General features: G+C 44.6%; 1 pseudogene; it reads right to left on the bottom strand.

Annotated features, from left to right (window-relative positions):
- The window catches only part of LOC119437529 (isovaleryl-CoA dehydrogenase, mitochondrial-like), a 43,318-nt pseudogene extending 16,425 nt beyond the window's left edge, over positions 1-26,893 (bottom strand).
- Between the last annotated feature and the right edge of the window lie 19 nt (positions 26,894-26,912).

The raw sequence follows: 26,912 nt of genomic DNA, 5'->3' as shown, positions 1-26,912 counted from the left end.
GGCTGAACTGGCCTCCGCCGTTGCTTCCCTCTGCGCTGCAGCCGCAGCGTTGGCTGAGACGTCGGCACGTACACGCGTGTTCCAGCGCCACGCAGAAACGGCGACCTTGGCGTGACGCTGCGGTTCTTTCTTTTTTTTTTTCCACGTGGCGTTGAGGGGTTTCACCTAAGCTTTTGCACTCTGGTGGCGTCGGAGCAATGCCGGTCGGAGGCGCCGCCACGTGATTTGGCACGCTGCTGAGAGCATTGTCGGTGCGCGGTATGTTCGAATTAACCATCGTAAATGCTTTCGCGTTCGAATAACGGGGCGTTCCCCGTGATACTTCGCCAATCTATAATGTACCGGCATGTTACGTTGCGTTTGAATGTGGCGGTCACGTAAATTTATCTGTGCAGCCAGCTTGTACATTGCAACAAGCGACCGGCACGTTGCAGATACGACGCACCCGCGCGAGTGCCGTTACTGCCATATCCTGAAAATCGATCTGCGATGTGCGCATAGTGCGCGCCCGCGCAGACCTTATCGTCAAAATGATCTGCGATGTTGACAAAGTGCGCCTAGTGCCAGTAGCTTCGTATGCGCTGTGCCTTCTTCGACGTTTAGTTCGCGTTGAAGCGAGAGACAGCACAAAGGTCAATTCGCTCGGTACTGCTGCTGCGTTTTCGTTGCTTTACCTTTCGGACGAAACTGCGGCTTTTTTTTTTCCTCTCTTTTTTTTTCACGGTCCTTTGAAAAACGTATCAACGGGACGTTTTCTTTTTGTCCAAATCGTCAACTATCTACTTCTGAAAGGCGTATAAGTGCGCGCACGTGATCTTGCGAATGTTTTCGCATGCCACTGAGCGCCTGAGCCAGTCGAGTGCAGGAAGCGTTTTGGCCGTCGGGGCTGCGCCGCGGTCGTCGTTGCAGCATTGGTCCTCGTCTGATTTCTCGCTAAGCATCGGCTAGGCTGTGATGTGGTCCGGTCCGCTCGACGTGGGGACCAATGAGAGATTGCGCAGCCGCGTGACATAGTCGGTTGCTTGGCGACTATGGATCCCGCCCAGATCCCACTGTGCCGGCTTGTCTGTGCTGGTGGCCCCGCTGGCTCGGCCACCGCCACTATTGCTCACGCGTTCGTATGATCCGTAGCGGCGCGGCAACACGTTCGGAACAGCCGATTTTTTTCGTATTGTGAGCACTGTATTTCGGCCGGGGAATGTTACGAATTCGTATCACACCGAAATTCGTACCTGCCGGGTTCGTATCACCGGGGTTTTACTGTAACCGTATTTGCACAAACATAACAAGAGCACACCCACTGTTGTTTTTCTCCAAATCACCTGCCTGAGAAAGCACCTTGCGTTATATCAAGAATGCAATTACCACCATTTAGTGATGCAGTGAGATGATGCAGTGAAGCAATGCAAGCAATCACAGAACTTCTTCCCAGACTGGATTTTGGAAGACCAGTGCTAGATGACGTACAAGAAATAGGAGGATACACACCTTACGCTGACTTTTTCCTTGTGCTTTGTCTAAGCGGCAGTCTTCCGAAATCTGAGTTATGCTACACCAACTGGCCCAAGTATTTACCTTACTGAAGTTCCTCCCAGTCAAGACCTACGTCAACAAGGTAAAGGCCAGGGCCATCTCACTGCGTAAATAACATCACCTCGCCAAATTGTCCAAAGCAGTCAGTGTCTCTAAGCCTGCCCCTCTATTGGTGTTTTTCAGGGTAAAGACCGATAAGCCAGATATACCTTTTAGGTGTATTATTAGTGAGCAGGATGCCTGGCAGCGAAACGGTAGCTGTTGTTTACTAGGTACCTTAATGCAGTTGAGTTCCACGATCCATTCACTGCTAAGACCTCGACAGATGTAACCCAGTTTTTGGAAAGCCTGAACACCGATGGTTCTTTCTTCTGATGCCCTTTCCTGTTGTATCATTACGTTATATTGTTTCACATCCTTTTATGTTATAACAAGATTACAACCTCCCCCATCCTGTGCTTCAAAAGGTGGTAAGTTCAATCAGGAGTTGACTAAGCTGCGAAGAAAAGCCAACCTCCACTTGGCAAGAGACAGAAATCTGCAAATAGCTAGAACACTATTCAGAGCAACAAAGGGAAATGCAGGTGATGAAGAAAACCTGTCAGGTGTCTTTAGGTCTGACAAACCAATCTACTACAATGATGCATGTCCACGCAACCTCACTGTGCAAACACAGATGCATCAGCTTGGGCACATCTTGCCACTCATTGCAATGCATCACGGCCCTCTCAGAATGTTTTATCACAACATGATTGGTAATCAGCTAACACGATGCACGCCTGCAAGGAGGCGAATCACTCAATACGCTCTGCTAAAAAGTCTTCTTTCTTTCTTCAACAGCTTTGCTACTCTATTTATCAACAACACAAAAAAACCAATGGTCACAACAGGGCCAAAACATAATCTGGTAGACACACAAAGGAATAAACTTTCATAATTACATATTCAAAGAATGTGAATTTGTGCAAACCAATCAGACTACCATGAGGTTGGAACTACCATGAGGTGGAACTGAAGAGCAAAACTTTACATGTCATTGCACTTTTGCACAACAATGCACCAAAGGAGCTCGCACACAGAACACTGCGTCACAGCAGCAGCAACCACAACAAAGTAGTAAGTAAGTGGGTTCCGCACCAGGAATCTTGCAGTCCTCAAAAACGAGTTCAGATGTAGGAGAGCCACGCATTCCCAACTTGTCCAGCTGCTGCCCTACGCTGAAGCCAGGAGTGTTCTGGAGCGAGGTATACGGAAAGATTTTGTTGCTTGCAGCATAGAATTTCATACTCAGCTTGCACAGTATACAACTTGCAACAATGTAGACCAATCCATTGAGAGAATTCATACATGGAGTTGGCCTCAGAGTGTTAACACTTGAGCAAAAATGCGAGAAAGATGAAAGAAATGCACCAGTTTCGGTGCAACAAGTTTCACTTTGAGCATTATAGTTGATAAAGTGCTTTCTGCAAAAACTCGACAAATGTAACAACACACTGGCTTAAGGAATTTTACTGACATTTTTCACATTTCTACATTAAAATTCCGTTAGTGAAAAGGGTATCTTTTTCATGCTGATTCCCCACTGTGGACAAGACAACAATGCACTCACTATGAGAATCTTGATATTAAAGAAGAAAAAAATCCATTTCTGCACTGTAAATCTCCGAGAAGGTTTTTTTTTCTGACAGACTGTGGAGAACCTTATGCATTGTGCCTATTTTCTGCTGCAACTCGGACCAATGCACAACAGTGACGATGTGATATTGAGGTCCCCATTGCGGGTTATCAGTCCTTTTGCCCGGCATATATCACGCTTTCTAACTCTTTGTTTTTGTTGGATATTCTGTGGACACATTATTGAACCAATGTATACATGAACGAGCATGAATGTATACATGCATGAAGCTGCTAGCTTTTGGCTACAATCTTTTTAGCATGAATGAGCTTGGCTCATCCTCGAGGGAGGGGAGGTGCAGTGCAGAAAAATCTAGTTAGTCCACAGTTTCTACAGGGGCTAAACTAGTAGAGCATGTCTTAAGCCACACTGTTCAGGATATATGTACCAAAACATCCCATGCACGCACACCAGAACGGAGTACCTAATGACACTCAGCTGCGATAGTGCATGCAGGCAAGAGTGGAAAATGCATATCGCACAAAATCTCCTTTTGTGAATCTCCATTTCACAGCACTGCCTGCAATAATAATGGCTTAAAATGTTTTAAAAGCCATTCTGTCATCTGTCTCTCCTGAATTAACCTTGAAGAATGTAACAATCAATCAAAACCACGTCCCATTGAAGTTATCCTACATTGCAATCTATACTGAGTTTCACAATGTTGCAGCACTGAAATGGCAGCCACAGCTGGTGTCAGACCATTGGGAGAATGACCATGTAGATGGACATGTCATCGTGCCACATGTTCCTCACCATCTATGACTCTTTTGTTCAATAATGAGTAGAGACCGGAACTTTAGGTAAAATGCCTATTTTCCCCTCATGTCCTTATCATGCCTATTTAGTATATAAGCATGAACTATGGGTCTAGAAACATTTTAGTGGCACCTTTATTGTGCCTATAAATGCCTGTTTAGATGCTGGCACCTATAGTGAACTTTCAGGGCTTAAAAATGCCTTTTTCTGTGTTTTGCTTTAGTCTCATCTATATTGTAATGCTGTAATCCCCAGGAGAACTTGGCTGAAGGCAGCGAATTATTTAACGAACACTTTGCCGGTGTAAAAGCTGTTATTAACAGCTTTGCAGCAGACAAGAGTATCGCTGTGAGACGAGCTCAAAGTGCCCTCTGCTGCAATACACTTGAAGTGGCCTAGCGTACTTGTGCGCTCACTTCGTGCTCTTAGCCAACAGTATACAGAAAGTTGAATGCTCGGGCGCAACTCTGACCAGGATGTGGAGCTCATTTAGAACGTTCAGAAAATGTTCACCACAATCCGCATTGCACCTGTTGCTGAGAGTAATTAGTTCGAAGCTTCAACCCATCTCAGATAAATATCACTGGCTTTCGCTACTGAAAGAACTGTGAAAGGTTCTGACTGACGAGCATTCTACAATTCCAGAGGGCATTGGACCATTAAATATTCTGAAGCACAAGTATGTGCCGCTAACTTCGGTCAATATGAAATCTGTTCCTTTTCTGCATACCCCCCCCCCCCCCCCAAACTAATATACTCAGCAACAAATACAGTCAAACCTCAAGTTGTACTTGCCGCAGAAAACTTGGTTAAATTGCGAATTTCGTTAATTCGAGGTGTTATAGTTCCAGCTATAAAAACAACTTCACAAATTCCCAAAGTATACTTGGTGTACAGTATCTTGCCAGTAAGCACTTATAACTAAATCGCAAGAAGGTCGGGCAAGGACATAGCAGTTATGAGCAGCAGCATGTGCGGCGCAGATCGCGCTACGTAACGTCGTAAATCTTGGATGCCATGGCTGGCCGCGCTTAGTGCTAGCAGCCGACACCTACAAATAAAAAACAAATGTGCAAAAAGTGTGGAAAAGGGTTTGCACAAGGCTCACCCTACAAGTGATGGTCCGGAAAGGGCACAACACTCCTCCACTCCGCAACCCACAAATGTTAGTGCTACGGATGGGTTCGTCGACTCTCCGACATGGCACAGAGAAGGCTCCGGAGTAAGATCGCCAACAAACATAGGTTTATTAACCTAAAACACAGAACAGTGCTACAGTCACAGTGCTTACGAGCAAAGCCTCACTACCAGACCGATTGAGTATGTGCGCCCACTGCGCTAGGGCTAACCGGGTAACGGGCCACCAAGCGTGAGAACAAGTCTCAGGAGCAAAGGTCCCATGTAACCAATTCGTTGTGGGCCTGTGAGCATCTGCCGCGGCAATGAAGCATTTAGCGGAAGCAAGCTCGGATGGAGAGGGGCGCCCAGGGGCCACCACTCAGGAGGCCAATCAGGCCGCGTCCTGGTGACGTATGCTTGCGCAGTGACTTGACACCCGTGAGGGCGAAGCACGGTTTGCGCGGGAAATTAGCTCCGGCGCGCTAGCCATGTCTACCATGTTGCCAATGCAGCAGTGGTTTCTGCAGATTCAGCTAAGCACAACGTGCGAGCTGGGGGATGATGTGGGGTAAGACACCTCGATCACCAAAAAATATACAAATAATCGTCCTGAGAAAAAAAAAAGCAACAGTTTTGCCAGAAAGGTGGAGCATTGATGGCGATAGCAACGAGACAACTACACAAAGTTATGTTTGTAGTTTTATCAGCATCACGTGCGCTCGGGCAAGCATAAACAGATCTCACTTGATAATCCCAAACTCGCTTTCACAACGCGAGAGAACACTTCGCACATGTCTCGGAAACTTGAGATTATGCGGCCGCCAACACTACACGCGTGGGAACCCAACGTGACTCAAGGCACCAACCGTCTCGGCTCGGTCTTCGCACTTGCCTCAAAGAGATTACCTCAGATGGGTGGACCACAAATGGATGCGCGCGAGGAGGAGAGAGAAGACAAGCGCACGTTTACGTCAGCAAACATTTTTATAGTGTTTTGCTGGATTTACTAAAATGGCCAAAAACTTTGTTAAATCGAAACCATGTCATGAAATTACTTCATTAGATCGCGAGAAAAAATATACACGGTTTTCAATGAAACTAAGATCGGGAAATGAAAATGGTTCAGTACAGCACGAATTTCACTAAATTGAGGGTTGTCATATCAAGGTTTGACTGTATAAAACAAGAAAGCACTACATGAACCCTGAAACTTTTTAGATGGTGCTTTTTTGTCACTGCTTTCACAACATTTCTTGTGGTGTCTAGTCACATTAGATATTAGATAAATCTTGTAACCTACACAACTTGCCTCGTTCTGTTTTATCGAGAAAAAAAAATGAATATCACGATACCAGGGTTTAGTGGGCTGTGTTCCTTAGAAAAACATAATTTATCCTAAGATGCACATCGGAAGTTCTTATTAATTGAGCCTATACATGCCTAAAGGACAGTATTTGGAACCTGTATATGCCTTAAAGGGGCTCTGAAATACTTTTCTAACTAGGCAATCATAGAATGGCCTCACTATTAAAGGATGCTGTCTCATGAATCTCATGTTGCAAAATTTTTTCAAATCTTTCAAGTACAAGCGGAGTTATCACACTAATGCGGGAATTTCTCCTTTCGTTTGTGCTAGCGCGCTGGAAGCTACACAGGGGAGAAGCCAAGGGGGCAATGGCCCACCCAAAAGTCGAGTGTCTTGCCAACGAGAGGACTCGTCGCAGCACCTCGTGGTAGCCGCGGTAGACCATGCTTGCACAGCACGCCACTGCTATCTCAGAGGCCATGCACAGCAGACGCAGCTATGCACAACTGTCATGTGTAGACCGGTAGTGCAAAGATGAAATGACTTTTCCGTCTTTCCGAGATCACCGACATATATATGCTTAATTTACTTAACTCAAAATTAGAAATCATAATATTACTGAGAATGTTCTCATAAATCACGAAATCAGCCAATAGCTGTTGGTGGGTCCAGCTGCTTGCAATTACGCTGCACGATGACATTGTGGAAGCGAGAGCAAGCGATTTTTCACTGTTTTTCACATGGTATTGTAAATTCCCTGCTGCATGCAGCCGCAATACTATTTGGCTCACATGTTCACAGGAGCCTCTTCTACAGATCAGCAACGTTTTCTAACTATGTTCAAAAAGTGTTTCAGGGCCCCTTTAAATGACAGCTTTAGTGCCTGTTATAGGTGCCGAAAACAGAATTTTTTAGCGCCTAAACATTCGGTCTCTACTAATGAGCAGTCTCCTACATCAAAGCAAACTACATAAATTACCCTCACACTGCTGGATTATTATGAGACTGAGTACCATCAGAAGGTCTTTTACTGATTCATGACAATATCACTGAGGTACCAAACTCTCATGACAATAATATCCACACTGGTTAAGTAATAAATATACCACAGAACGCACTCATAATTCCCTCACCTTTTCAACTATGAATGCACTAATGCCATGTTGGGGCTTATCTGCAAGTGGATTCGTGCGGGCGTAGACGAACACAACATCAGCAAGCGCACCATTCGTGATCCAGAACTTCGTGCCATTTAGGATGTAGTGGTCACCTGAAACATAAACCTCAAGTTCAGGCAATGCAGCTACATTTATACTACATGGAACCACACATACAAAGGATAAAATCTATCAGAGCCGAGTTTCTTTTTTTTCTTATTGCGAATGCTCTGGTGTGTGCACACAATGCACAAGGACCTTGTTCAATTGAGACTGTCACATACAATCACTTTACGGTAAAAAGGTAGTCATTTGAAAGATCTAGGTAGGAAAATAAAAAAATTATCTCAATTTGAAATTTTGCTATTCCAAGATTGACGCCTCCAACAGATGTCACATGGTAGTGACAGTGAAGCATATAACTGCCAAAAATGCTTGTTAAAAATGTAACTCCTTAGTAGACGAACTTGTACCTAGCAAAATGAGCAGCTTTTCAAAGTACAGCGGTAGCGGCAAGCACAGTTGTAAGTCGTCAAAATTTGATCTACGGGTTGAATTGAATCAGCTATTTACTATACATGACCCATTGTACATTCCAGCTCAATTGCTGGCGTTCGCGTACATTTTAGAATGTACCCCACTAGTATCAGTGTCATGCAGGCAATATTATTAGACAAGATTCTTTCGCTACAGAATCAGCGACAACATTCGAGAAAGTTCAGATACATGAAGGCACGCTTTGCATCGAGTGATGCAACAGCGGTTAGCCAGTGAAATGCAGCCACCAGAAAAAGATAAACAATGTACGCGTGTCCATATCGAGATTGAGCTGCATTCAATTTGAGTGCTCTTGTATGATATTGTCATACTCCTACTTAAGAACAATCTTTAAGCAGCAAAAAAATTACATTAAAATTCTGCAACTCCACTTGTTACAAGTTCGTAAAGGACTGGCACAAAATTTTTCCCTCACTTTTTTTGCTCTATTAGATAGCCATCAACTCCGTAATCACGGTATGACACCTCAATTCCTCGAACGTGCAACAAATAATGAATTATAACATATTTTAATGTGACGAATTGAAAAAAGCATGCCAAATTTTTTGGCATAGGGTATGTTTACAAGTCATCTCTGTACGTCACAATAATGGGGGGAGGGAGGGGGGCGTCACATGATATCAGTGATGTGTGGGTCGGTGCAGTAGTCGAAGCCGCATTGTGTTAGCCTTGTCGAAAGCTTTAGATGATGGGTTAATAGGGAAGACAAGGTGAGAAGAATGAAGCGCGGTGCATGTTCCAACAGAAGCGATAGCCAATCCCCCAAAGTGGGTGTGAGCCACGAGTTCAGAGGTACAATTACAACAGCAGGGGACCAAGGTTATTATTAGGGGTGTGCGAATATCGAATATCACCGAATCAAATCAAATAGCGATGGTTTGAATAATTCGATTCGCGAATCGAATATTTACTATTCAATTTTTTCGAATATTAAATATATTCGGCATAGAGACCCGCGCAGTGCCACAAGTCATGTGCACTGCATCGGCCAGGGCTGCCTCTGTTGGTACAAGGTTCGCCAGGGCCAACAGGACCGATCGAAATGATAAAACGACACGGACAGAGGAAACGGCAACATACACAGAGCGTATTTCGTAAAGTGCGAAGATCGGGCCGATTAGCCACTGACAGGCACGCATATCGTGTTGAATATGCGGCAACGAACTTCAAGCTGCTTCAACAGCCGTCAATCTAAGCCGCACGCATGACCTCGGGACCGATCACATGACCAGCCACCCATGTAAACCTACTAGCGGCAAGCCTTCCGCGACTGCTTGTGGCCCGTTACGATATCGGCCAGCAGTGAATTTTCATCACAGCCACACTATCTAGGCCATTAAGCCTAATCAGCGCTGCTTCATCCGGCGTCTTGCGAACTTGCCGTGACCCAGCAGATTGTAGAATGTTTGATAGTGGCAAATCACGGCGCGCTTGACAATGAAATGGAGCAGACGGCGCCTGCTCCTTTCTGTTAGGTGCCAGCAACGTGACTCACATGATGCGCGGTCCGTTTATCTGTCGCGCAGATTGGCCTTACAATAACCCACCTGTCGTAAAGTTGGGATAGCCCTTCTGCATTTTGGAGAAAAACTGGAAAGCAATACTTTCTGTGGAATAAATAAAAGATTGCCACAAAACACAGGTCCACTATTAAACTGAGAACCTTATTGGTATTCAGTACAACAGAGCATCACTAATTCATTAGTTTCAGAGAAATAAAAAAAAAGCACTTGATTTTATTCAACAGAAATTCTACTGATAAAAAAAAATTTCCAGACCTCCATATATAAGAACTGAGCTGTAATCAGTGCTGGCATTCTAATTTTGTGTTCTCTTTAATAAGAGTAGTCCGTACTGTATATCTTGAGTTCTATGTAACTATGTTACTGATAGCTGGCTAGACTCTTCTTATGCAATTCTAGGAGACTTCCAAGCATGTGCAGCACTGTATTTCCTTGCCCAGAATTTGTAAGCATCCAATTTTGTGAAAAATGTCCTGATATTCAATATTCGAGACTTTCTTTCTTGATTCGATTCAATATTCAATTTGAAATTTACTATTCGGCGTTCGCACAACCCTGCTAATTATCCCATGCAAAATGCAGAGAAGCGCAAAGTGAAAGCAGAAAGAATTGTTTATGCAGCGTGCATCCAGGTTTCAGCGAGACACGGTCATTGTGTAGCTTGCGACCTCTGGACCAGTCTGATCGGTGCATGTGACAGGAGTTTGTGACAACTACCTCAGATTTTCATGACATACGGAGGTGACTTGTAAACAAACCCTAAAACAAACAAGAAGCTGTGCTCCCTTTAGCATGCATTTTGAAATGGTTACTTTAGCAATTGACAATATGCAAAAAAGTGAGCGCCCCCTGCCATAGGCCTGCGGAAGCATTTGAGATACTGGGAGTTTAGTGTGGAAAGCATTCCCCGTTGTCGCCTCATTGCTACTTGTGTCGGTGAGATTGAGCACTTGCCATTCAGTATATTTTGTTTGTTAAGCAGCCTTAGGCTCTGCTAAAACTATCAAAGAAGACTCCATTCCATTTCTTTTTTTGTATAGGGGCTAGACTCCACAGTTCGCGATGCTGGAACGCCAGTGACCACATGCGGAGTTATCTGCACTCTACAACTGCGACTGTGTGTCAGGCACGTCGTGACTGGGCGCTTAAAGAATGTTACGTAAAGAACATTATGCTCAGTTTGAGCACTAGCGATCAAGAAGTCGGTCTTGTTCAAGCAGCCTGAATGCCACCGATGAAGACCAGCGCTTACATAAAGATGGCGTAGTATGCTAAACCCACTGGTGACACTGTTGTAGCTCACTGCAGGTGCGTTGCAGGGTAAGAAATTTGCAACTTTCCTCAAAATTAAAAAAAAAAAAACAGAAAACACACAACAGAAGGGAGCACCACATTTTGTAGCAAGTTGGGTCGCCCTAAAACATGCGCACATCCTCTTTCTAACAAGTAGCTGACGCAGTCTGCACAAGACGAAACCACTTCATTGCATTACTTATACCAATTAACATTGACAAAATGTAACCAAGACGTCTAACCAGAATAAAAGCAATGGTATGGCACTATCTTCTGTTTACACTTCCTCTAGTCAGTGCAATAGCCTACATTTTTCTTTTGTAAATTTTTTACTTTCGTGTTCTCATTAAATTGCTACATGCACAAAGGCAGCTACACCACGCTTTGCTATTCATTAACCTCTTTTTATCTTTGACATTTAGTTAACGAGTTCTGCAGTACTAAATGTTGGTCTCATCCTTCCACAGAACAAGTCTTTAATTCCAATATGCAGTAATTCCTATGCATATGAGTTTGTAGCCACTTTTCTGCAAAACAGCTATTCTATATTCAATTAGAAAATATTCACCCTAAATCACTATTCACTTTGAATTGGCCAGGAACTCCAAATACACTATTCACACATGCCTAAGATGTATGCTTTCTCAGGATTAGTCAGCCGATGAAAGATCTGAAGCATGAATAAGCACAGGCCAGACTTGTGATGATGGAGACTGAGCCACAGGTAAGGCAAACAATAAATGCTTACCATCCTTCACAGCGGTGAGACTCATAGATGCCACATCGGATCCAGAACCAGCTTCACTCATGGCTAGTGATCCCACATACTCTCCACTTATCAGCTGCAAAGCAAAGCACATCACGTGACTTACTGTCCTTAAACACTGAAAATTTCTACACAAGTATAATTAAAAAGTTCAATGTTGCCTTAAAGTCTATGCAACCCAATCCACTTTTTGCAGAGTACTGTAGCATCACCTCATGAGCACTGAAAAACAAAAGGGCAGGCACTGAGCCACCACAATGGTAGGCACACACACTACAAGAGCTGAAATGCTTTCCTGTGCATTAGTCATGGTAATGAATTTTGTTTTGCATTGGAAGAAGCCTCCTGGTCAGGATTTTGTCCCTCCTACAACATCAATTCTACAATCAAGCTAAAAGCTTTGACTGAACAGGCAAGTGCATCAAGGGTCTGAAGCTCTAAACACAAATGAGGCTAGGGACGATAAGGACTAAGGACCAAAAGTTCAAAACATGTTACCTGCACCATGTCAATTGAGTTTTTCTTTTTTCTGGGGTTTAACGTGCCAAAACCAGTTCTGATTACGATTCCTCCCATTAGATAATACTGTCTGCAAACATGCTGTCATTGCAACATTGATGAGAGTGTAATGTAAGAGGAGTCTGCTGTATTTTGCTTGCCCATGTGAATAAAACTGATCACATTCTGGGGGAATGTAGTGCAAGCATCCATCTTGAATCTGCTACAATGGTCATCTTGTTCAATTATACGGACACTCGGTGCACGTTCACACCATCAGCAGCGCCAACGATTTCGTGCTGTCTGGGTATCAATGGTGTGTGTGCGGCCCGCGCACTGGCAGTTTGAAAGTTTCCAAAGACAAGCAGTGCGTTTGGTTGCAAAAATGAAGGAGCCAAGTGGATGCACTGTCACACTCTGCTCAATCGGCTCTGCAGCAGAGCCAGAGCAGCATTCTGCCTAGCACTGCTGGCATGATCGTTGTGCACACATGCATTTGCGTTCCTGCTGAGCAGCTGTATGCATACCACACAGTGGTGAATACAGTGGTCTGAGCAGAATGGACAGTAAATGTAAAGCTAAAACTATCAAATCCTTTCAGTGGGTGCTGGCAAAAGCCGACAGTCTCCTTTCGTGTACCATCCAGGTGCGACGCCTGCAATGCCGCTGCTAGCGTTCCTTATTGTGCCAGCATTGTGAGGCGCATGGCATCCGAGTTTCTGCTATGCAGCAGCAGTTGTACCACGTGCTGCGTCGCACCAACTTGTCACCTCTGCGTATTGTTAAAGCACCATCAATCCGAAGAGCTCGAGCGCAACTCTAAACCTTGCTATCGCTTTCAACTGACAGGTGCCCTTGCTCTTCTGGCAGATGACTCCAGAGAAACCAGCACAAATGTCACGGAGGGATGTGCCTATACAGGGCCTTGCATGAAACGGAGCAATAGAATATGCCATGCTACTTGTATTACAGTGTGCGAGCGTTCGACTCTGCTTCATGTTTTGTTCTGGCCACTGAGCAAGTTTTACAGTTTTACACTACAAGCCTTTGTACTACAAGGAATTAATGAGTGCTACAAATTTTTAAATGTTGCATGCCAGCCGTCTGGCATGCAACATAACGCTGATACATCTGCAGCGTTCTATATTTGGTTAATGTCAGTGAACAGTGGTCACGACAAATTCTTCAGCACCCATTTTCATGCTGTCCTTTGGCAATGCCCTGCAGCATTGCTAGTCAGGTTTCCCGACTGTAACTGAAAACCATTGTGGCCCGCAATGATTTGGTTCAAAACGCTGGTACAAGCAGCACATCATTGCCATTGCACTGGCATTAACTTCTCATCCAGGCCATATTGTTGCAGGCTCCCCATGCCTTATGCATCATCTTCTCTAAGCCACCAATGCTCACCAAAATGTTTCCTGCACTTGCTGCTACATTGCAGCACATACACACTCTAGTCATGCTAAAGGTGGATGGTAAATTTGGCCACACACAAGAACAAAATAGCAGTTTTGCTGAAAAGACTTCATTTTCAAATGAACAAACCTACAAGAATTAGCAAGCAAAGCAGCCACCAATTTTCCATTATGGCTTATGGGCAATGTAGACTATGGGGTATTTCTACGTATCTCCTTCAAGCAGCAATTAATTCTGTCCATTGAAAATTTAGCTTCACCACATTTCTGGCATCTTAAGAATCATGAAAAGCATACAGCTGCAGAACGGATTAAGAATTTTCTAATCTTCAATGAGTTTTGTCAAGGTTACAGAATGCGGACTCCAAGCAAGAACCCTACAGGAACATCAGGTATCAGAACATCAACTATTTCACGTTTGGTATCCTTGGAAAGCAACTATCCAGCCACTTTAAAAATACACCTGATGTTAAACATTGTGAAAAACAATAAAAGAAGTGAACTTCCTACATGAAGACAGACTGACGCCATGATCATACACACAGATATTCACCTTCCAGCTCGTTTTACTATAATACTTTCTATTATATTACTCAAACTTGCAGCACAGGGGTAATCAGAAGTGTTTCAATATGTATGCAACACATTTTAAATCTATTAATATTTCCATCAGAGTTTTGCTTTTCACCTTTGCATGCACACATTTCATCTGAACGGGATATCATAAGCAGAATAAGTACTAGGATCACAAGAACCTGCCTAACTCTATTCACAATAGCATCAAACTGAATCAATCACACTGAAGATCAGGACACAAGCACATTCATTTGACTCCCTTTCTCATATTAAATTTGGTTTGTCGATTAGCTATGATGTTTACAACAACTTTAGTGACTACATTCTTTTCTACCAACTGAGAGCTCAATAGGAATAGCTCCTTCAATACTGAACATTCCCACGCTCAGATGTAGTCATTATGTGGCAAAGGTAACGAGAGAAGGGCTGCAATGCGAGAATGCCTGAAATAATGCCAATGAGAAAGATAACAGAGTGCATTACTACTGAAATAACCATTGTATAGATTTTATTCCAGTGTGCCACCATATTGCGTATGCGGTGGCACCATTTATGAGCAGGCTGGTTTCGCTTTTTGCTGGCTTGGGCGAATTCTCCGTGGTGTATATGCTCGGCGGCAGTTGCTGGTGGTTGTTTTTGGGCTGGTGCAGTCTACTTGTATGACATGATGTCTCCTACGTAGGAAAGGATTCTGTGAGGTTTATTAAAGTGATTTAACTGGACATGGCCGAAATTTCTGCTGCCGATGAGGACAGAGCACCCAGTGCAATAAGTGCACATTTGTTATAACCTACACCATCAGCCTCAGACATCAAATGCCTATTTATACACATTCATTTTACAAATGTGCCCTTATTGAAACATTTGCAATTAGTCTGCCTACACTGTTGTTTAGTCTGAGCAGTTCAAGAAACACACGAGACAATAGTAACAACGGGGGTGCTGTTCTGCTGTTTCATAGGGCAAGCATACAAACAATTATTTGTAGATACATTGCTCGACTACTTCGTTAGACATGGTTTGCACCCAAATAAAATAGTTTTGGTTAGTAAAAACAGCATGCCATATAAGCGGCAAGGCAAAAAAAAAATTTTTTTTTTTTTGCTCGGTCCATTCTCCTAGACGCACCCACCTGGTTTGGGGCAATTGTGTCATCACTAAGAGCTGTCACATTCTTTTTATGCCGTGTCCATTGGTTATTACTGCTTTACATCTCAAAATGCCAGTGCTGAAGCACAAGCTTACGTGTCATATCTTGCTTTGTCAATCGCAGTGACTGCTGTGTTGAGTCACACCATCGGCCTCATACAGAAAGCCAAATGTATTTCACTGTAGATTTCAAATGCGTGAGAACGATACTGGTGGCTGAAACCAAGTATGCTCATGATTGGTGCTTAGATGTTTTGGGTTTCCATTGAGTTAGCTGAACATAAGTACAGTTATTTCAGTTACCACACCAAGCGATCTGATGGTGCAGTTTTTTCTATTTATGCTGCAAATATAACAGAATAAAGAAATCGATAGATGCCACTGCTGTTCGTCAAGTGGGAACCAATAGCTGAAATAGTTTGCAAAATAGAGTTAACAGTGGCGAGAATCCCTTCGGCATTTTGAAGCAGCCATTGGAGTAGGCAAATTCTAATTTCGGAGCACCTACTGCTGTGTTTCGAGCAGGTCTAAGCCTTCCAACCTGTCGTGGTTACTTAGCGGCTACGACATTGCACTGCTAAGCACAAGTTCGCGGGATCGAATCCTGGCGGCGGTGGCCGTACAGTGTAGAACGCTTATAACGTTAAGTCGCCGGAGTCACGAATATCTACACTATAAGCGGTACCGCACTATAACCAAAGCAACAATTTTCAAGGCCCGCACTTATGCAAAACATGTGCACCGAGCCGCCACGCGTATGCGACAGTCGAGGAATGCGGCTAGAACGTTTGCATTCAATTTACAGTCGAATCTCGTTAATTCGAACCAAAACACGCGGCACTGCCATAGAGTAAAAGCTTAGGAGAGACCCCTCAATGTCGCGCGCAAACAAACAAAAAGAAAAAAAATGCGGCGGAAATTTCACCCTCTCTCAAATGGCAAGGTCGCCGATTCTGCGTTGCACCGGCGCATGCGTGTACATGCCGACGTCTCAGCTACGCCACCGTAGCCACGCGTAGAAAATGGCTGTGAACCCTACTTTCTCCTTTATGCTTCCTCGACTTTCTACTAGTCACGTGTTGACCTTGCACGCTGCGGCTACGGCGCAGAGGGAAGCAGTGGCGCTGTCCCAGGCCGGCCAACGAAACTGCCCACGCCGGCAAACGCCCGCTTCCCGATAACGGCAGAAAACGAAACTTCGGGGAGCTGGCGCCGGGCCGGATGGAGCGGCGGCGCCTGCACGGCGGCGGGTGCGCACGGTGACAGTTGAAAGTGAGGGAGGGCAGGGGGAGCCACCGAAGCGGCGGAGTTGCCGAGGCGAAATCCGCTTCCCTGCCACATTCCTCCCTCAAACGCGCGTGCGCCCTTCACCGTGCCGGCGCCGCGCACTGCCTGAAGTTTTGTTTACTGCCGTTCTCGTGCAGCGAGCGCTGGCTGGGATTGGCAGTTTCGTGGCCCTCGCTTGCTATGCACGCCGTGATATTTCACGACTCGGACTCAAGATTCTGGTTTCAGCCGCACTGGCTGTTCGTTCGCACCACGTGCCCTTCTCCTCCACTTCGTCTTTCTTCCTCGAGCATTCCTTGGGGCACCCATTTGAGGGGTGCGTTAGCCCTCTCTGCTGACTTCCGTACTCCCAGGCAGCCGCACTGTAACCGGTATTTCGTTTCCCACAACTGCACTATAAGCGATACGTGTATACATGGAGTGCTATGGGAAAATTAACAGGAGTCTGAGAAGACCGCACTATATCCGGTCCTGCACTATAAGCGGTTACGTTATAAGTGGTCTATACTGTATTTCGATGGGCGCGAAATGCAGAAACGCCAGTGTACCATGCATTGGGTGCACTTTAAAGATCCCCAAGTGGTCAAAATTAATCCAGAGGCGTGCCTCAAAATTAGATCGTGGTTTTGGCACGTAAAACCCTAGAATTTAAAACATAAGCCTTCCACGAAAGGGAATGGAGAAAAACCAAATATAGTTTAGTGTTCTCTTGAGTTTACATAATCATTTACTCCTGAAAACTAGAAGCAAAATAAGTGATTCACCACCGCAAGCTACGACGGCAGCAGCGAGCATTAACAGTGACATGCTACCGGCCGCACAGTGCAAAACTGCGCAAGGAACATTGAAGGGACACTATAAATAGAAACACTCTTCAATTTCTTGGTGTTAAGCAGATTATTAGAACAGCAAATGAGAGTCGCAGTTCTCAATAAATTTTGCGTGGCGATACCAGCGCTAGCTTGATGTCACAGATTTCAAAGTGCTTTTTCGTACTTGGGCCGTTGTGGACCTGTAAAAGCTCTTGAAGTTTCATTTTGTTGTCTTCCCCTATTCTAGGATAGAATGTAGTACAACTGCACCGAAGAAAAGTTATCTGGACCCGAGCAGTCGCCATCAAAACCTATGATGCCAACGGTGAGCTGGGGCGGGAAATCCAAGGCAACCCTCGCCTCCTGTTTTTCGTTTTTGCGTCTCTTCTGGCTAACGAAGCCCGTTTTCACGGTAAGAGGGGCTCTTTTGTTATTTATATAAGTAATGTAATAGTGCAGCTGAAATTAGTTTTCCTTTATTTTCCAATTAAGGAAGGACTACTTCGTAGGTTTGATATTCCGCACATTTCAATTTCGTTTTACGAACCCTATCAGGGTGGTGCAAGCACGTAATGTTCTTTATTCCGCCACTGATATGCACTCGCAGGAAAGGTTTGTAGGGCTAGACTACTTGCTCGTTCGCGTTCAACTTTTCTACCATGAGCTTTACCAAAAACATAGTTGACGAAGAGCGTGAACCGTGGTCTAGTACCTGATCACCATGCATTTGGTTGTAACGCCGAATGCTAAATTCAACAACCTCAGATTCTCTTGAAAAAAAAAAAAGTAATACAGAGCAACTAATAAAGTTGCAAGAAAGCAAAATGAATAAGTACGGTGGACACTGATCACTTTTTATTGCGATGGCAATTATATGGACACCCCAGGCGCATTTCTGCCGTCGTCGTGATGTTCTGTATAAAGTCCAAGGGCGTTATATCATCATCGCCGCGCGCCATATGCTGTATGTGCGAGTGATAGCGTGTGAGGGTGAGCCCACGACAGCTTAGCGGCTACGGCATTCCTGCATCGTGCATCAGCCCTCGCTGCGTAAAACTACTGCGTTGATCATGCCATCGCAAAGCTAGCATGGCCACCCAACTCATTGTAGCCTCATGCACGCCTCATGGTTGGCGTATAAAAATAGGAATCAATTCGATTCTGTCAGCTGTTAGAGCGCCAGTCTCGCTGGCTGTAACACCCTGAAGAAATGTGGCCAATGAATGCAATGGCACCACAGTTTGTTTTGTAATGCGTGGTAGCTTCCCAATTTTCACACCGCCGAAACTACGTTGTGGCGCAGCAGTGGCGCAATTTAAGTGAAAAAGACACTTTTGGAGCAGTATCGAGCAACAAATTCCAGTCGGCGCAGATTAGCGCAGTTGCCGCAGCATTCCAACCACCGAGTTTGTCACAATATTACCTATACTCCATCTCACAAGCTGTTGTCAGCACTGCCAAAGGTACAAGGCGTACACAGGCAATATCTTTGCGCAGCAGTATATAGTTCCGGGTGTAACTGGCTGATTATTGGCTACACTAGAGTTTTATTTTTGCTCGCTACATGATATGGTACAGCGATGCGTGACATGTTAGAACCTTTGCGCAGGCGCGTCGTATCCCGAGAATTACTGTGGCAGTTACCGCCGGTAACCGTACCATATTTATTCGACTCTAGGCCGATAGTTTTTTTCAAATAATCACATACGAAACTCTAGGGTCGGCTTAGATTCGAGGATTTTAAAACGCGCCAGATTTTAACTGAAACTGATACATACAGTGCATAGTTAGCGCCATTTAGAAAAGTCAGTATCGCAGCCGCTACTAGCCACGCCAGTAGCCAACTGAAGTACACAAGCGACGTCGCCATTTTGACCTGCGTCGTATCGGTACATGTATCGGTAGTAGAGAGTTTTAGATTAGGGGGACGCAAGCGTAAGGGCCCCCTAGCGCTTGGGGCCGCGGTACTGCGCACGCGCAGACCGGTATGGTGCAGCATCGGCGCACGGTGTGGCATTATCGTAATGGCACCAAATGGGCCCTATAGTGCCACTTTCTAAATGAATACTGTATTTACTCTAATTTAACGCGCGCTTTCAAAATGACCCTAAATCTGCGTTGGCATTTGAAAATGGCCGCCTCGCACGAGCATCGAGCCTAGCTACCGTAGCATGCGGAAGCTTCCTCCGTGTGCTGCAGTACACGTGCTTAGGCAATAGTCTACTGTCTGTCTTCACGTTCTCAGCGTCTGCTCTATCTATCAGCATGAAGAACCGAGTTCATCATGATGCCGTGTTTAAAAGGAAAGTGATCATCGGTGCGGAGACGGACGGAAATCGGGCCGCATCACGGGCGTTCGGAGAATCCGAAACTTGCGAGCGGGACTGGCGCAAACAGAAGGAGAGGACTTTCACCAGCAAAGCAATGCGGAATGGTTTCAGTGGACAGAAGCAGGACGTAATCTGCGACAATCCACTCCGGCGATACGATCGCCTTGGCCCTATCTTAAAAGCAATCTGCGACGTGGAAAGTGCGCCGTGCGCCGTGTTTTCGCCGCGTTGAAGCAAGAGGCATGCTAGCACGAAGGCGCGCTTCGTCTCCAGCGTTCTGACAGTTCGTTTCCACGGTCAACGAGCGAGATGTGTTCATGTTTGCTTGTGCGCGCGTGACACCGTGCTTGTTAATAGCGGTCTACTAATTTGCTATCACATTCGATGCATCGCCTTTCGGGCGAAACTGTGACTTTTTTTATTCATCGCAACTTCAGTGCATCGGGAGGAAATCTATTTTTCCAAATGACAAAAAGTTGTATTTCTGTTTGAAAGCATGAGGTGCGCGGTACTCTAAAGGACTTTTTTTTTCCTCACGGAAAACGAGTGCGCGTTACAATCGAGGAAGCGTGAGAATCGAGTAAATACGGTAGTTGTGCTAGCCGTAGAGACATCGTCAAATGTTCAAGCCGGGTGGAACTTCAGCATCGGTCTGTTGTTGGAAGGGGCCACGGGAGATGCTTTTTGCGTGCGCCACAACAAAAATGACATTTACCCAGGAACATGGATCATGCGCTCCTTCCAAAAATGCAGCATCTCTAATGCACTTGATGGTACTGAATATACCGCACTGTTTGAAGATGTCAGCAGCAAGGAAGATAGCGACGAGGCTAGCAGCGATGGTGACATAGAATGAGCTCGGCATGTTCAAATTTAATAAATGCTGTTTCATTTTGCGAATGCTGTCCTTGCCTTTTCAGTTCGGCCTACATTTGACGTAAGTTTTTTTTTTCTGACTTCGAACTTTTGGGGGGTCGGCTTAGAATCGGAGTCGGCCTAGATTCGAGTAAATACGGTAATAGTCACCCTAACCGTGATCACCTATAGCAACATCGCAGCGCTCACACAGCGCCAACCAGCTGCTTCGATCCGAATTAGCACTTGTTACTGGCTCTCCGCCCTGTCAGCAGGAAACAAGTGGCAAAATCCCTCATCCCGAAGTCTGATCTCAAGCTGAGGTCAAAGCATTAGGTATGTTTTGTCATAGTTATTGAGATCGGCTATTTGTTTTTACGCTGCTAGGACTACAGACACGGCGCCGAGCCTTAAAACTGGTTTCATTTCCAGTTAGCAGATGGCGCCACAGCATTAGTACTGGTGATGCATTGACGATGCAGAACACTATAAAGGCCTAATTGTTCACTGGGTAATTAATTTACTACCCCGCTCTAGCATGGTACTGGATGACGCTAGCGAGCAAACGCTAAGTATAGACGCCGCACAGACTCCGTTCCTCAGGTGAATATTTATGAGGACGTTCATCCTTATTATACTTGCTAAGGAGGCTGCGAGGTAACTGCAGAGAAAGCGTACAGGTAAAGCGAAGCTCTGCTGTCGCATGCATGTAAACACAGCATTATGGTTACGGCTTCAAAACAGTTTTTGCGTCAATCAACCAACCGTGGAGAATGTAACAGGATGGCAAGCAGACGCTGAGCAGATGACGCGGCGCGGATGGGCACATCTCGAGGGGCATTCGGCCTTCCTATTGGTTAAGAATTCGTGTAGCCTCCACAGTGCTGACAACAGCTTGTGAGATGGAGTATAGAGGAAAAACTGGCGCTGCGACGCTGTTGTATGCATGGGTATGCGGGGATGTGATGGCTTCTGATTGGCATCATTCTCAGAAAGCCGGACACCTTGAAAACGCACCTGGCTAGCACCATTCCATCTGTCACAATGATTTATTTTCTATTAAATCAGCACATCAAATGCAGTTTTAACTTTAATATCGCACAACAATATTGTTTTATTCAATCATGATGACTTCTGCTTGGATAAAACGTAAAAAGTATCAGCGAGCCACTAAAGTTGGAGTGGCAGACCACAAAGTACCAGCTCGCATTGAAACAGTTTGTTGTCTGTTCTTGCCTTTCTTCACATCATTAAGCGCTGCAGGTGAGTAAACTTCACTGAAAGATGTAATACGGATGAATGAAAACCTTTTATGAAGATTGTATTTTAAGAACTGCATAATCTGTGCAGCCATATCCACGATTTAGGCGAAGCCTCGATCAACACCAGCCAACACAAGCCTCTCACACCCATATACCATCATTCCCATGACGGCACAGTGCCCATTAAGAAATTCACATAGACGGTGGCACCACATTTCCCTCTAGGTAATATTGTGGGAAACGCTATGATTTCCAACCACACAACATGCCGTAGCTGGTGATACATGCCACACATTCACGCAGCCAAGAGTTTCCACTTTCTGTAGATATTGCTGCAGCAAAGATACACAGTGGTTCTTCCATGATCTCGTGTGAGCAGACATGACGTAATTTTACTGAATGAGTTAAGACATCTCCAAATCACTCCAGACCACGCGATGGCAACACATTCACACAGCATGGTACTGGCGCGCACAATCGACAAAGGAGGAGAGGCTCGCCCCACACTGGTTGCCAGACCTTTTCTCTTTACCCGATGAAAAGGTCTATATATTGTCACTGAGAATGATGCTGACCTTTGGAAGATACTTCCTTTTCTGTTCCTCAGTGCCATTACGATAGATCTGATTGATGCACAGGTTGGAGTGGGCACCATAACTGAGTGCAATACCAGCACAAGCACGGCTAAGTTCCTCATTGATGATGCAGTGGTCCAAGTACCCTGCACCAAGGCCACCATACTCCACTGCAATGAACAGAGGCAAAGATTATGAAGTCATAACCAGAGGTCAGTCTCAAGCAACTCATTCCTCCAGGCCCTATGCCACCAGGACTTTGTATCACTTTAAAAGTAACTTCAGACCCCACATGTAAACAGGTGTAACACAAACAAAAAATTGTCATTCTGCTATGGCAGTGTTTTGCTCTTCTAAGTTGTAAGAAAAGATGGAGGAAATATGTACATTCATTGCTTTTTTGGACAGTAAGCATGGACTAAAGCCTAGTCAGTGAAATGTTACAAGACGACTAAGGCTTACTGTGATCTCATGAAGTGTGCATATGAAATGTGGAGTAACATCTGCTATTCCCAAGGCAAATTTCAAATGATGAATAGCTTGAAGAGCACAGTTTTATACTGGTGTCACACAGGCACTTTAGATCGCAATCCTACCTGATCGGGATCAAGTACCTGTGTGACCATCGTATTACCTTTAATACAACACCGGCAATGTCTATGAGGTGACAGACACTTGTTCTGAGTTGACAAACTGCTGTCGGAAACATATAGGCAACAAACATTGTACAGTGAAGCTGATACTTTAGTGTTAAACAATGGTTATTTCTGAACTAAGTACTAACTGTGAAAATTTGCAAAAATATGCTGTATCATACATGCACTAATAGCCACAAATTTTTAACTACAGTGGAATCTCGATGATACGATCACGGCTAATACGAATTTCTGGATGATACGAATTTTTCTGTGGTCCCGGCCGAGCCCCATTACTTTGCAACGTGCTAGAGAACAGTTGTTACGAATTGATTTTCGACCCGCGTCGGTTGATACGAATAAACGCCGCCCCACCGACAGCCACGAAAGAGAACAGCGCGCAGTCAGGCGCTTTCTCCCTTTTTCTTTTTGTGCGGAGGCGCGGACGCGGCGCTGGACAGCGCGGAGGCCGCGACTGGGCGCGAAAAGTTAGAAGCGGTGGCGTTTTTGTAGCTTTTGTGCTTTTTCTCCTTTTCCGTGTGCCATAGGACGGAGTGGCTGCTGTGCTTTAGGCCGCGTTCTTTGTGTTGGCGCCATTTTGCCTAGTCGCAGCGAGCTATTTCTATCGAGCCGTACGCCGTGGCGCGGAAGCCTCCGTTGGCGGGTCTTCCATTGACTGCGTTATCGGTGCCGATGGCACAGGGCGATTGTCGGTTTCGCTGCTGGAGTCACACGGTGCAAGATAGCGCGGCACGTTCAGGCGGGTGCTCCTCCGCTTCTCCCACTAATCGCCGTATTTTTCTTGCCGTAGGAGGCTTGCGCGTCCGTATTCGAAAGGCGTGCTTCGTCCAAAATTTCTTCTCTAATGAGCAACGATCCATTACTAACCTGGGAGCTCTCAGTAATCCGAACTCTGCGTGTCAAGTGAAGACGCCGGGCATGGTTTACGAAGCAGACAACTGCGGTTGCCATCTTGCCCCTGCCACAGCAGCAATGAATGGAGAGATGCCTTTCAGCACGGCAGCCAATCGGAGGCCCGCTTTCATCGGACGGGCCGTGTGACTACCTATCGCAGAATCGCGCTTTTGTGTTTGTGCGTTTGTTACAAGATGGAGGTGACGACGGACTAATTGAGAAGCGGAACAGCAAAACTTTGAGCTTTCGAATGATACCGAGATGGCGGCGCTTAGGGACGGGAAATACGAGATATGTCTCCGTGAACTGCGGTGATTTTGCGCGATTTAAAGCTGTTTTCTTGCCCTGCGCACCGACGAATTAATCTTTTTCGGGCAACTTTTAGTGCATTTTCAGCCAAACCATTTTGATACAGCGTAGATTAGGAGTTGCAGATACCGAAACGCGTGGTTTTCAAAAATCTATTTTTCTCGTGATTTTCGCGATCTGATCCCTGCGTCCTCTTTAATTTAGCTAGCTTTAATTGTGTTTCGATGATGCGAATTTCGGCTAATACGAATATTTTTCGTGGCCCCGTGAGATTCGTATCATCGAGATTCCACTGTATTGTAAATACTAAAATTTTCCAAATTTGCTGCTTTTTCAATGCTCAAAAGGCTAACTTTAAATGTGCTCTTTACTAAAATGTGCACTTCGACTAGATTTTTAATAAATACATTTGCTGCAAACATGCAAATTCCAGTACCAATCAGACTGGTAACGTGTGATCTTTGAAGTCTTGAGACAGCTATAGCCAAAGAAACAGAAAGACTCAAACAGCCTGAATCATAAACATTCTGTGTTACACTACAGGCTCGGGAAATAAGCAGGCAAGATATTCAGGTACGATCCCATTGTTGAAATACAAATACCAAGGTTCTTCCCAAATGACATTTTTCACTTTTATTTTTGATGATAACTCCATGCATTTCTCTATCAATTGCAAAAAGAATTATTCTTCTAACTTGTGCCATTCAAAAGTTACAGAATAATTTGTAGCCTTCGCTGTGCTGTGTGAAACTAAAAGTTCCAAGGTTTCAGTTTCGCGTTTTCATAAATTTGATTGTTTTACATTAGTGAAACGTCAATTCACTATTAATTTTTGCACACGTCAATAATATATTTTCAAATGCACAATATTCAGGCATAAATTAGTTTTAAATTCTCACAAGGAGCACCACAACAACCTGACGCATTTGTTTACATATATTCTGCCTACAGTACCGATGTTCATTGAGCAGCGCCTTGTTTTTCTCACTATAGATTTTTGTTATTCGCCTCAAACGTACAATCACTTTTGTCTAGCAACCGATAACACGCTTCTTGAATAGCTCGAAACAATTGTGGCAAGACCAGAAAAAAAGAAAACAGTGTACAGACAACATTAATTCGTCACTTCAGAGCAACAGAAACATAATGAGAGTTTGAATAAAGAACAAATCTGTGGCGTTTTGAAAGAGGATCAATCAATTATGCTTGAAAAAAATTTATCCGAGTTACAAAGACGCAAAATGGTGAACTTCAGCTAGAGAAAAGATACCAGTAATATAGCACTGCAGATTTTTTCCGATCCTGATGACTTCACTATAATGTTCTAGTTTATTATGTCATTTGCATACTCGTACTGCTGTTGCTCACTGTGCTCTTGGGCTAAGAGCAAAACCAGGCACACATTATTTTGCCTTTAGCTCCAATGCCATGAAAACTGTGCTTAGTCATGTAATGGCAGAACTGTAAAACTTCTCTGAAAACAAACTTGAAATGAATAAAATATTTTCCACAACCTCAAGAAATTTGTCACACCAGATTCTATCGCAAATGAATGCATGCATTTGATTATGTTCAATTTAAGCAAGTGTAGAAAATCACTTCTAGGAAACTCTGTAGCTTAAAAAACACAAAGCTAGGGCAGTGCTAAGGCACGTAAAACATACCTGGGACGGTCACACCCATGAAACCCATGTCACCAAGCTTTTTCCAAAATTCCTGAAATTATAGAGAGGCACAGATCAACTACGCATAGTTCCATAAAACAGGCGAGTAAATGGCCACAGCCTCAGCTCTCATATGCACTCAAGTTGCAGCCACGCTATGAGCATACCTAGTCAAATAGCCGCAGACTAAAGATACCCTACAATACAAACTGTGAAAGTACGTAATGTTTATTTAATGCTTATGCAGTATGGCTTCCATGTGCTTTATGACAGGTTTCAAGACAAGAGCTAACCTTAAACAAAAATCTACATTCCAAATGAACTTTTAGCATTGTGCTGCGGCAGCTTTTAGCAGCAGACGTTTGTAGACATGTCATGTCCTGCTAACACTGACTAGATGAGCATTAACTTGTAAGTTAATCAGCACGAAAATATGAAGACAGAAGGACATGTACACACAAGCAGAGCTGTGTGTACGTGTCCCTCTGTCTTCGTCTTTCTACGCTCATTAATTCGAAATACGTCCCACCAACAAAAGTACTCCTCATTAATTTGTAATTCATTTGTCTCTGCTTGACAATCAATGTACAAAAAAGAAGTATAATGCATCTACGTGACCGAAACACATGCACTGCAATGCCAGAAGAACACAGGATGCTAGAAGCAAGACCTCCCAGTTCACATCAAACCAAAGGGCTTTTGCTTTCGCTAGAAGTCCCCTCTAGCTTTCTTCTTACTACTTGTACACTTTCCAACAAAAGGTAGCATGACCAATCAAGGCCTTCCAATCTGCCTTTCCTGCAACTGCCTTCAGTTATCTTCTCTTTTTTTCTATCCTGTTCTTTAAGCTCTGTCAGGCTGGATGAAGAAATCCAATCCATACCAAAATGTCATCATCATCATCAGGCTCTTCAGTCATCACTTCCTACCCTTTCAGG

This window comes from Dermacentor silvarum, chromosome 1, assembly GCF_013339745.2.
Source record: "Dermacentor silvarum isolate Dsil-2018 chromosome 1, BIME_Dsil_1.4, whole genome shotgun sequence".
NCBI lineage: Eukaryota > Metazoa > Arthropoda > Arachnida > Ixodida > Ixodidae > Dermacentor > Dermacentor silvarum.
This window is presented reverse-complemented; position numbering and strand designations above follow the sequence as displayed.